Below are 10000 nucleotides of genomic sequence, written 5' to 3'. Positions count from 1 at the left end.
TTAAATGTTTTGCAAACGCCGTAAAACCCTTAAAAACAAATTTTCTCTCAAAAGAAAAAAGATTAAATAATAAAAAGTTATTTAAAAAGTTATTTTCTACAAATAGTCCTACAAATAGTCAAGAGAAAGAAAAAAAAATAAGATTCTTGTTTTGGAGGGAAGTAAGCCGAGGGCTTTGTTACCAACTAGGGATTTAAAATAGTGTGTATGAAGCAGTAGTGGGGTTCTTATTGCGTCTTATGGAACAGTAGGCATAGTAGGTGGTTTTCTTGACCTCAAATAGCAGACAGGGAGGTCACTTATTGCGTCTTATGGAACAATAGGCACTGGGTGGTTTTCTTGACCTCAAATAGCAGACGGAGAGGTCACTTATTGCGTCTTATGAAACAATAGGCACCGGGTGGTTTTCTTGACCTCAAATAGCAGACGGAGAGGTCACTTATTGCTTCTTCTATACCACTATATCTGTTTCCAACTTGCTTTCTGTCTTTGTCCTAAAATGAGATCACTTGGTTTTGTCCTTTCTATGGACATAGTCCTTTGATGGGAGGGAAACAGTCAAATGTATTTGTAGGTTTAGGAGATTATTTTTTTTGTGTGATTGTATATCATCTCTCTGTTGTGTATTGTTATATTTGTTTTTTTTTAAAAAATGTATAAGTAAGTATTTGAGTGTGTTCCTCTTAGTGGGATCGTGTGCGTGTGTCTGGATGAAACTTTAGGTGATCTCAAACTAAATACACTGATAGTGTGACTGGTAGTAGTCTACACTACCTGTTCCCTATTTTTACCAATTCCTCTTTGTTTTACATTTCTTGTGTCCTTTTAATTGTAAATTTAGATTATTTACAACACCAGTTTTCTTCCCTAATTTTTTGGCGACGAAATTGGCCTAAATGCTTTGCAAGAGCCTTAAAACCCTTAAAAAACAAAACAGTAGAAAAAGCTGAAAGAAGAATACAAGAAAAAGTCGATTCCCTCCCCCGCGCTCCCCCCCCACCCATAAAAAAAATATCATGCCCCGAATGGGATCGAACTTCAGACCTCCCGATTATCGGGAACCAATACACTATTCAGGTTACTTAACAAGGGACATGACTGCGTAAATAAATCAAAATTATTGAGTATAATCTTAGTTATTTCCCCTAGCATTTTGGGCGTCATTCTTTATACATTGACATTTTTGGACCTTGACAGAGACAAGTTCGGTTATGTGAGAGTCACGTGATCTAGAAGAGTTGTTCTCAATATTTTTCACTGACGAACCAGTAAAAATGAGGATTTGTAGCAAAATTAATGATAAAAAATTTCACATAACAATATATCTACTTAATTATTAATAAAATCCTTAAGATAAAAGAGGTGAACAATCGTAAAGTACTGCAATAGGCTTCAACAGTCGTTACGTCACTTCCTTCGTAATGACGCATAGTAATTTAGTAACTGGTCTAAACTATTGGAACAATGGCGGGTGCCCTTATGAAATACTTCTCCGACGAGCATAAAAGTATATCCAGAGGAGAAAAACGTTATAAATCTGATCATGTTTTGACTTTTATACATTCTGATGACATGACATGTGAAAAAGTTCTACCAGCATGATGCATAAAAAGTAACGATTTTCTTTGTTCAGAACCAAGCTGCTCAGTGCTGGGCGAACGTGACATCAGACTATTGCATCCTATTCTATACTCAATTCTGGCCGTAATTAAAAGGCAACGAGTGAAGTTCATACAACTTTGTAAAAAAATGAGCTTTTATGTAGCGCAATATCCACTAAATGTGCTCAAAGCGCTTTACATGGGGTCCCTGGCCAACAGCAACACTTAACATCTAGGACGGGACATGACGCCCGATAGGCGATATTATACACTTTTTTTTGGACAGAAACAACGCTATTAACGGCCAGGTACTCATTTTACACCTGAGTTCGGTTAGAGAATGTGAGTAAAGAGCCTTTTCCAAGGACTCAAGTATGCTCCGAGCGAGGCTCGAACCCAGGACCTTCCGATCCGAAAGCGAGTGTCATACCACTAGACCACATAGCCGCACACAAAACATTGTAGAATTGACCCCACGGAGTGTATACCGGTTTCCATAGCGTGAAACGGACAAACGCAATTGTTTGATTTGATTCATGACGCTACCCTATCACAAAGTACTTTCCACCAGATCTGATAGACTCAGCTAATTACTCACTACTGGGTGGACTAGGGAAGAGAGGGAGGGGGGGGGTGTCATAAAAAAATCACAACTTCACTTGGAATTCGGGATCGATCTCAGACTGAGTCTCTTTGCACTTGATACTTATGTACTGCCAACTGAGCAATCTATCTACTTAAGAGCTAGCCATTAATAGGTTGATAGATGAGATTGCAAGGCTGCGAACGGATCGGGAATTAACTGGTCTAGGGCCATATACTAGGAGGCCCAGATTAATATTCCAGCAGACTCAGGTTCATATTCCTGAAGGTCTAAGTCAATATTTCGGGATGCTCGGGGCCATAAAAAAAGAGACTCAGGGTCATATCCCAGGAGATCAATGACCATATTCCAGGACGCCCAAGTCCATATCCCAGGAGGTCAAGGACGATATTCCAGGACGCCCAAGTCCATATCCCAGGAGGTCAAGGACGATATTCCAGGACGCCCAAGTCCATATTCCAGGAGGTCAAGGACCATATTCCAGGACGCCCAAGTCCAAATTCCAGGACGTCAAGGACCATATTCCAGGACGCCCAAGTCCATATTCCAGGAGGTCAAGGACCATATTCCAAGACGCCCAAGTCCTTATTCCAGGAGGTCAAGGACCATATTCCAGGACGCTCAAGTCCATATTCCAGGAGGTCAAGGACCATATTCCAGGACGCCCAAGTCCATATTCCAGGAGGTCAAGGACCATATTCCAGGACGCCCAAGTCCATATTCCAGGAGGTCAAGGACCATATTCCAGGACGCCCATGTCCATATTCCAGGAGGTAAGGACCATATTCAAGGATGTCCAAATCCATATTCCAGGACAAAGACAGAAGAAAGCCATAAAAATGGTAAGAGAGAACAGAAAAAGAAAGGATTAAAAAAAGACAATCTAGGACCCTTGCTCCACTTCTATGAGCTCACAACACATTCGCTCACGTATTTGAAACAATGTAGATGCAATATATAGTGTTATATAAATAAAGACTAAATTTGGTAACCAAAATTAAAAAAAAATATATATATATATAACTTAGTTCAACAGATTAAAAACTCAAGTCTTGTTCCAATTAATTTTATTGAATAGATGACGAAGAAGAAGAAGAAGAAGAAGAAGAAGAAGAAGAAGAAGAAGAAGATGATGATGATGATGATGATGATGATGGTAATAATAATAGTAGTTAATAATAATAATAATGAAAATAATAATAATAATAATAATAATAATATAATAATAATAATAATAATAATAATAATAATAATAATAATAATAATAATAATAATAATAATAATAATGATAATAATAATAATAACAATAATGATAATAATAAAAAACTTTATTAATCCTTTGCGGAAATGATACACTAGATGACTAGATGTGAAAAAAAGAGATGGATTAAAGTATTGACATTAAAAATACACATAAATCAGCATTAAATGATAGATATTAATTTCAAAATAAATGAAATAGGTAGGTATCTATTTCATGCAAAATAGTGAATATTATATAGATATATACATCTGGATGCCTTCCATCGCACACAGCTAAGAAGGGTACTGGACATCAAATACCCAAAAAAGATCTCAAATGAATCACTCTATAAGATCACAAAAGAAAGACCAATCTCCCTTGACATTTTACAACAATGAAGGCAAATTTTCGGTCACATACTACGCAGGGACAAAAACATACCAGCTAACCAAGCCATGTCGGGATACTTCCAAAAACACGGGAACCTTTTCAGAGGAAGACCGATCACAACACTCCCTGTGATCCTAAACAAAAACCTCACAACACTTGGACAAAGCATTAGTCTCATAACGGCAGGGGACCTTGAAAATCTGAGAACCCTAGCAGAGGACCGGCAATATTGGAGACACCTCACACAGGAAATACTGGAAGCAGCCAAGGCGACCCGATCTTTCGGTCGAGACGCGAAAGGCATCTAAGTCAAGTAAGTCATACATATATATGTAGGCTTTATAGAATAAAAATAAATTTGTTAAATGATTTAAGAGTATATTATTTAATTACAATCTCAAATATTTCACTACAGATGATTGGAAAATAAAAATTGTGTAGAAATAGATCAGTTACAAGTACATAATCATTACGCTAAAATTATCTATCTATATACAGCTAACAACAACAAGAGTGAAAAAAATAGTACAATAGAGGTTCATATTGAATAAACTGATGCTTGTCGGGAGAAAGGAACGTTTATGTCTTTCGCTTTTGGTTTTGATGGAGAGAACCCTGTCACTTCTAATAGATGCTGTAATGTATTTATTGAGGGGAGGTTTCTTACAATTTTTAATTTTGTTAAATGTTCTGAGACAACACCTTTCAAATAAAATGTCAAAATCGTCTATTCTCTTAGTACATTTTGGTGCTATTTTAATAGTTCGATTTAAGAGCTTTTTATCAGCCATCCTAATGTCTCCCCCCCCCCCTTGACTGATATACAAAAAGACAACAAACTTTCAATGACTCATTTATAAAAATGTGCATAGGCTTGAATCGATTAAAAAGCTAGCACGTTTATTAATTTTAGATTTAATTTGTTTTATATTTTGTGTCCATTTCAGCTTATAATCTAGGACTACTCCTAAATATTTGTACTCAGAAACTTGCCCTATTACTTGATATTTAATTTTTAGTGGGTGATGGATTGTTTTTGATTTTCTAAACTCTATAACCAAGTCCTTTGTTTTACCTACATTTAAGTCTAAACAATTTCTATCACACCAAGAGACAAACTATTCAATTTCTTCAAAATAAGCGGTTTCATCGTTATTTTCTATAACGTCCTGTAGAGAAGTGGCATCTGCAAATTTTATAATTGGGGCATTTTCAAGATGGGTCGTTCATGTCCACCGTGAAAAGTACTGGTGACAGTGCTCAACCTTGGGGAGCACCAATATTGGTAGTGATGTTACATGAATTGTTTCGTCCCATTTTCACGAATTGAGTACGGTCTGTTAAAAAATTCTAAGATCCATGCTACAATGAATTTATATATTTTTAGATCTAACAATTTTGTGATCAAAAGATGAGGCTGCATAGTATTGAAAGCAGACAAAAAATCCACAAAGAGGACCCTATATTAACTTTTAGCTCGACATAAGTGCATAATGATATACACATTGTTCGTGAATACAAGCAGAGCATCATCAACGCTCCTATTTGGTTGTTAAGAAAACTGAAAAGAAGATAGGTCTGGTTTGTGTTTTGTGTGTGTGTTGTGTGTGTGTGTGTGTGTGTGTGTGAGTGTGTGCTTCTGTGTGTGAATTATTATGTTTCAGCCAAATTAAGTTGTAATTTAAGCGCTTAGAGTCTGGTGTCTCGGAGTTATAGCGCTATATAAGTTTTCAGCATTATTATTATTATTATTATTATTATTATTATTATTATTATTATTATTATTATTATTATTATTATTATTATTATTATTAAGGATGTAGAATGTTAAGTGTTGCTGTTGGTCTGGGACCCCTTGTAAAGCGCTTTGAGGCTTTGAGCAGATATTGCGCTATATAAAAACTCTCGATAGTTTTTGTGACGATGATAGCAGTGATGTTGCTCTTGTTTCGACGATGATGAAGTGATGGTAGTGGTGGTGTCACTGATCAAGCTGCTTGAGTGATAAAGTTGATGGCAATGGTGACGCTATAGTGTGCGCTTATTGTTTTGGTAATTAAAATGATTGTTTTCTAGAGTGGTGGTGGCTGAGATGATAGTTATGATTTTGGTTTGTGGTGGCTAAATTGATATGACCATGGTAATGGTAGGTATAATGCTGTGGTAGTGATATTGATTGCGGTGCTGATACTTATGATATTGTGCAAATGATGGTGGTAGTGATTCTGATGGTAATGATTATGTTGTAAAAGTGATTGTGGTAGTGATGGTGATTGTTTTCAAATTGATGTGGATCGACCTGCACTTATTTTCAGGTCTGATGACCCATTTCCTTATTGGCTCATTGTTGTAATGAAAATCTAAAAAAAAATTACGCAAAATATTGTCCATTATACAACAATGTTAAACTAGGCCCATAAGTTGGTTCGGATGTCAGACCTGCGTGTTTGTACACGTCGATGTAGATAATTTGTGAACCTACAATGCAGTACAAATTCCTTTCAGAATGGTATTCTTGTATTCCACTATAATACAATAAGTCGAATGCTTGGCAGGTCTATATCACTGCGTACATAGACACACTTTAGTTGTAGTAATATCTATTGAATTGGCATACCAAATGAGATACTGCCGGACAATGGACCCCAATTTACATCACATATGATGCATGAAACCATAAAACTCATGGGAATCCAACACTCACTTCTCTCTACAATATTTGCCGGACGGCCAGCCTCTCCATTCCTCATACATCGATATATTTGAAGATTTTTATCTTTTGGTACTTTGTGGATATTTTTATCTCCACCATCAAGACGCCGGAGCTTTTACATTTGATAGTGCAGTCTTCGACAGATCAAGGAATCTTACAAACCTGAGCCCGCTGTCGGAGGAATAGACAATTCAACACTTCTCAACTGCCTGGAAGTGGAACGTTACAAACCTGAGCCCGCTGTCGGAGGAATATATAATCCATCCCTTTCAACTGCCTGGAAACGTAACCTTACAAACCTGATATTATATCATCATAAGTTACGTAATATATTCAGATTTCTATTTGTAACTGCCACAATCAATATTCATCTCTTTTAATTAAATTTCATCTTTTTTTTTATTTCATCTTAAACAAATCGTTAATTGTTTTTCATTTAAAGTAACTAGTAAATTCTGGGGCCTCATTCTAAATATCTTTATGCATCGTCGAGTAGCTCTTTACTCACTTGAGACCATGACATTTGAGACCATTCCTCATACATTGATATATTTGAAGGTAAAGTTTATTTAAGCCTACCGAAATATAACTGGAGTCAGATGAATTCAGTTCTTATTTTAAAAATTTAATAAGATAATTATGAACAATCATTACTGTGACAACCACCTTGAGTGATGATAAGCCAAAGTACACATCTGGAATACAACATTTGCATACAAAGTTGTTTGAGTACAGAATTATTGAGACAAATCGTGGACTTTTTTCCCTGTAAGCATTGTTAAAATATATCAAGCTTATTATGTATATATTCCTGTGGTTTTATTTTTTGATTTCTGACTAAAGTTAGGAATTTGTTTTTGGCCATTATTAGCTTTATCAGACTTATTAGAGACATTTCTATTATTGATGTTATCCATAGACCCACCCCGAGATCAAAATAACAACCCTAACACCCCTGACAACATTACCCTTTGTTCTGAGTTTAAGATCATAGGCAAGTTATTGTTCTTAGGCCGAACTGGGCTTTTATGTTCTGCATTATTCTATTTCACCCAGTTTCAACCCGTAGACATTTAAAATCCCAGCCGTAGACATTCTCTCGTCAGGGCAAAAGTGGATACCAAATACTTAAAAGTATTAGCTTACGAACGAAGTACTGAAAAAATTGAGGACTTGGTATTAGTGTCCTTTATTAATCTTTAGTATATTGACATCTTATATAAGGAGATAGTGGTAAAAAAACAAGGCAGAAGTCACTTCGGATAACTGTTGACTGAAAATAACTTGTTTTTATTTGCCATAAGATAAATACTTTGTTATTTCGAAACACAAAAAAAATAATTTTCGTGACAATTATTATTTAGAAAAATCAAAGATATAAGTTTGAAACGAAACTTTTAAAATTGACTGGCTTAAAAGACTGCAGTAAAAGGAGACGCATCCATCTGATCTGTCCATAGGAATTTTTTAAACCAGTTTTAAAATAATGTAGCGCTTATAAGGAAAAACTAGTGTGAATTTTATAATCCTAAAGTCAACCATTATTATTGAGATAAAGACTTATATCATAGCAAATCTTATGATTCCAAAAATCGCAAAGACGTCAGAGAGTATTTCATAGAGAATTAAGAGGTATCTAAAGTAAACACTTGAGATTTAGACCCGTATTCCCCTAAAATTCGACACCCAACATTCGGGTGTATTTTGTCACCAGATAATTCGACCACCCGAAACTGGGATGTATTTTGTCACCAGATATTTCGACCACCCGAAACCATCTATCTATCTCTGGAATTTTTAAAAATATTGTTGCCAGGGGCAATATTTTTGCTTTTCTTTGAAAATACATATTCTTCATTGCAAAAAGGAGCTCATATCATGGGGCCTACAAATAGGCAGGTATATGTATTACCTGCTAATTCGTACTCAAAACTTTTCCCCATGATTGTAATGACTTTATTAAATTTACTAATGTGACAACAATATTGTTTATTTGGCAGACAATAATAATAATGATAATAATTAATAATAATAATAATAATAATAATAATAATAATAATAATAACAATAATAATAATAATAATAGTAATAATAATAATAATAATAATAATAATAATTACAATAATAATAATAATAATAATAATAATAATAATAATAATAATAATAATAATAATAATAATAATAATATAATAACAATAATAATAATAAATATATAATAATAATAATAATAATAATAATAATAATAATAATAATAATAATAATAATAATAATATAATAATAATAATAATAATAATAATAATAATAATAATAATAATAATAATAATAATAATAATAAATGATAATAATAATAATACCGCAACACTACTACTACTAATACTACTACTACTACTACTCCTCCTCCTCCTACTACTACTACTACTACTACTACTACTACTACTACTACTACTCCTACTACTACTACTACTAATAGTGAAAAGGATCCTTATTCATGGACCAATGATTATTTATCAATAAATATTGAATACCCTTTTATTTACGACGAATCATACCTAAATATCGTCATGGTTGTGAGTTTCTTCTGGAATTTACATGTAGACAAGGAAGTGACCTTCAAACCACGTCACGCCAGCCTAGGGAAAAACAAAACAAAACAAAACAATTTCCCTTGATTAATATAGCCGTAATATGTAAACTTTAAAGCATTGAACCAAAACGTTATGATTGATTGCCATAGTGGTTCTTCAGCAGATGGGGTTTTAATAGGTCTTGATAACATGTATGCAAACTTTCATACTTTTAACCCTAATTTGCACGGTTTTAGCCTAATTCCCCCTACTAGCAACGAAGCAATGTGTCTTACAAGACGTGTTTGTAAACTTTTTAAAGAAAAAATTGCTAAGATTAGATGTAAGCTTGACTCATGCGAAAATGAAGAACATTTGATTGTTGGCATGTCATATAAAGGCACTCTTTTTACACTGATTTTAAAACAGTTAGGTCATCTGAAGTACGTGATGTCATCATATCATCTCCTCCTAAATCCTGCTCATTCGATCCTATCCCAACAAATCTTCTTTTAAAACGTCTTGACTCAACCTTAGATATAATTACCTCTATAATAAATCAATCCCTTAGATCTGGAATAGTGCCTATCTGCCTTTAAAAAAGCATATGTCACCCCTCTCCTGAAAAAATCGAACCTTGACCCTGATGTTTTTAAAAACTACCGCCCTGTATCAAATTTGCCCTTCATTTCTAAGGTTCTCGGCAATTAAAATCGCATTTATTGTCTAACAACTTAATTGAAAAATATCAGTCTGCTTATAGAGAATATAAGATGGCTGGATGGACGAACAGGTGGGTGAATGGATGGATGGGTGGATGGATAGATGGATGGATGGAAGATGAATGGATTGGTGGATGAATGAATGGATGGATGAATGGGTTGA

This window comes from Berghia stephanieae, chromosome 14, assembly GCF_034508935.2.
Source record: "Berghia stephanieae isolate SIO BIC M18660-M18661 chromosome 14, UCSD_Bste_1.3, whole genome shotgun sequence".
Classification (NCBI taxonomy): Eukaryota; Metazoa; Mollusca; class Gastropoda; order Nudibranchia; family Aeolidiidae; genus Berghia; species Berghia stephanieae.
This window is presented reverse-complemented; position numbering follows the sequence as displayed.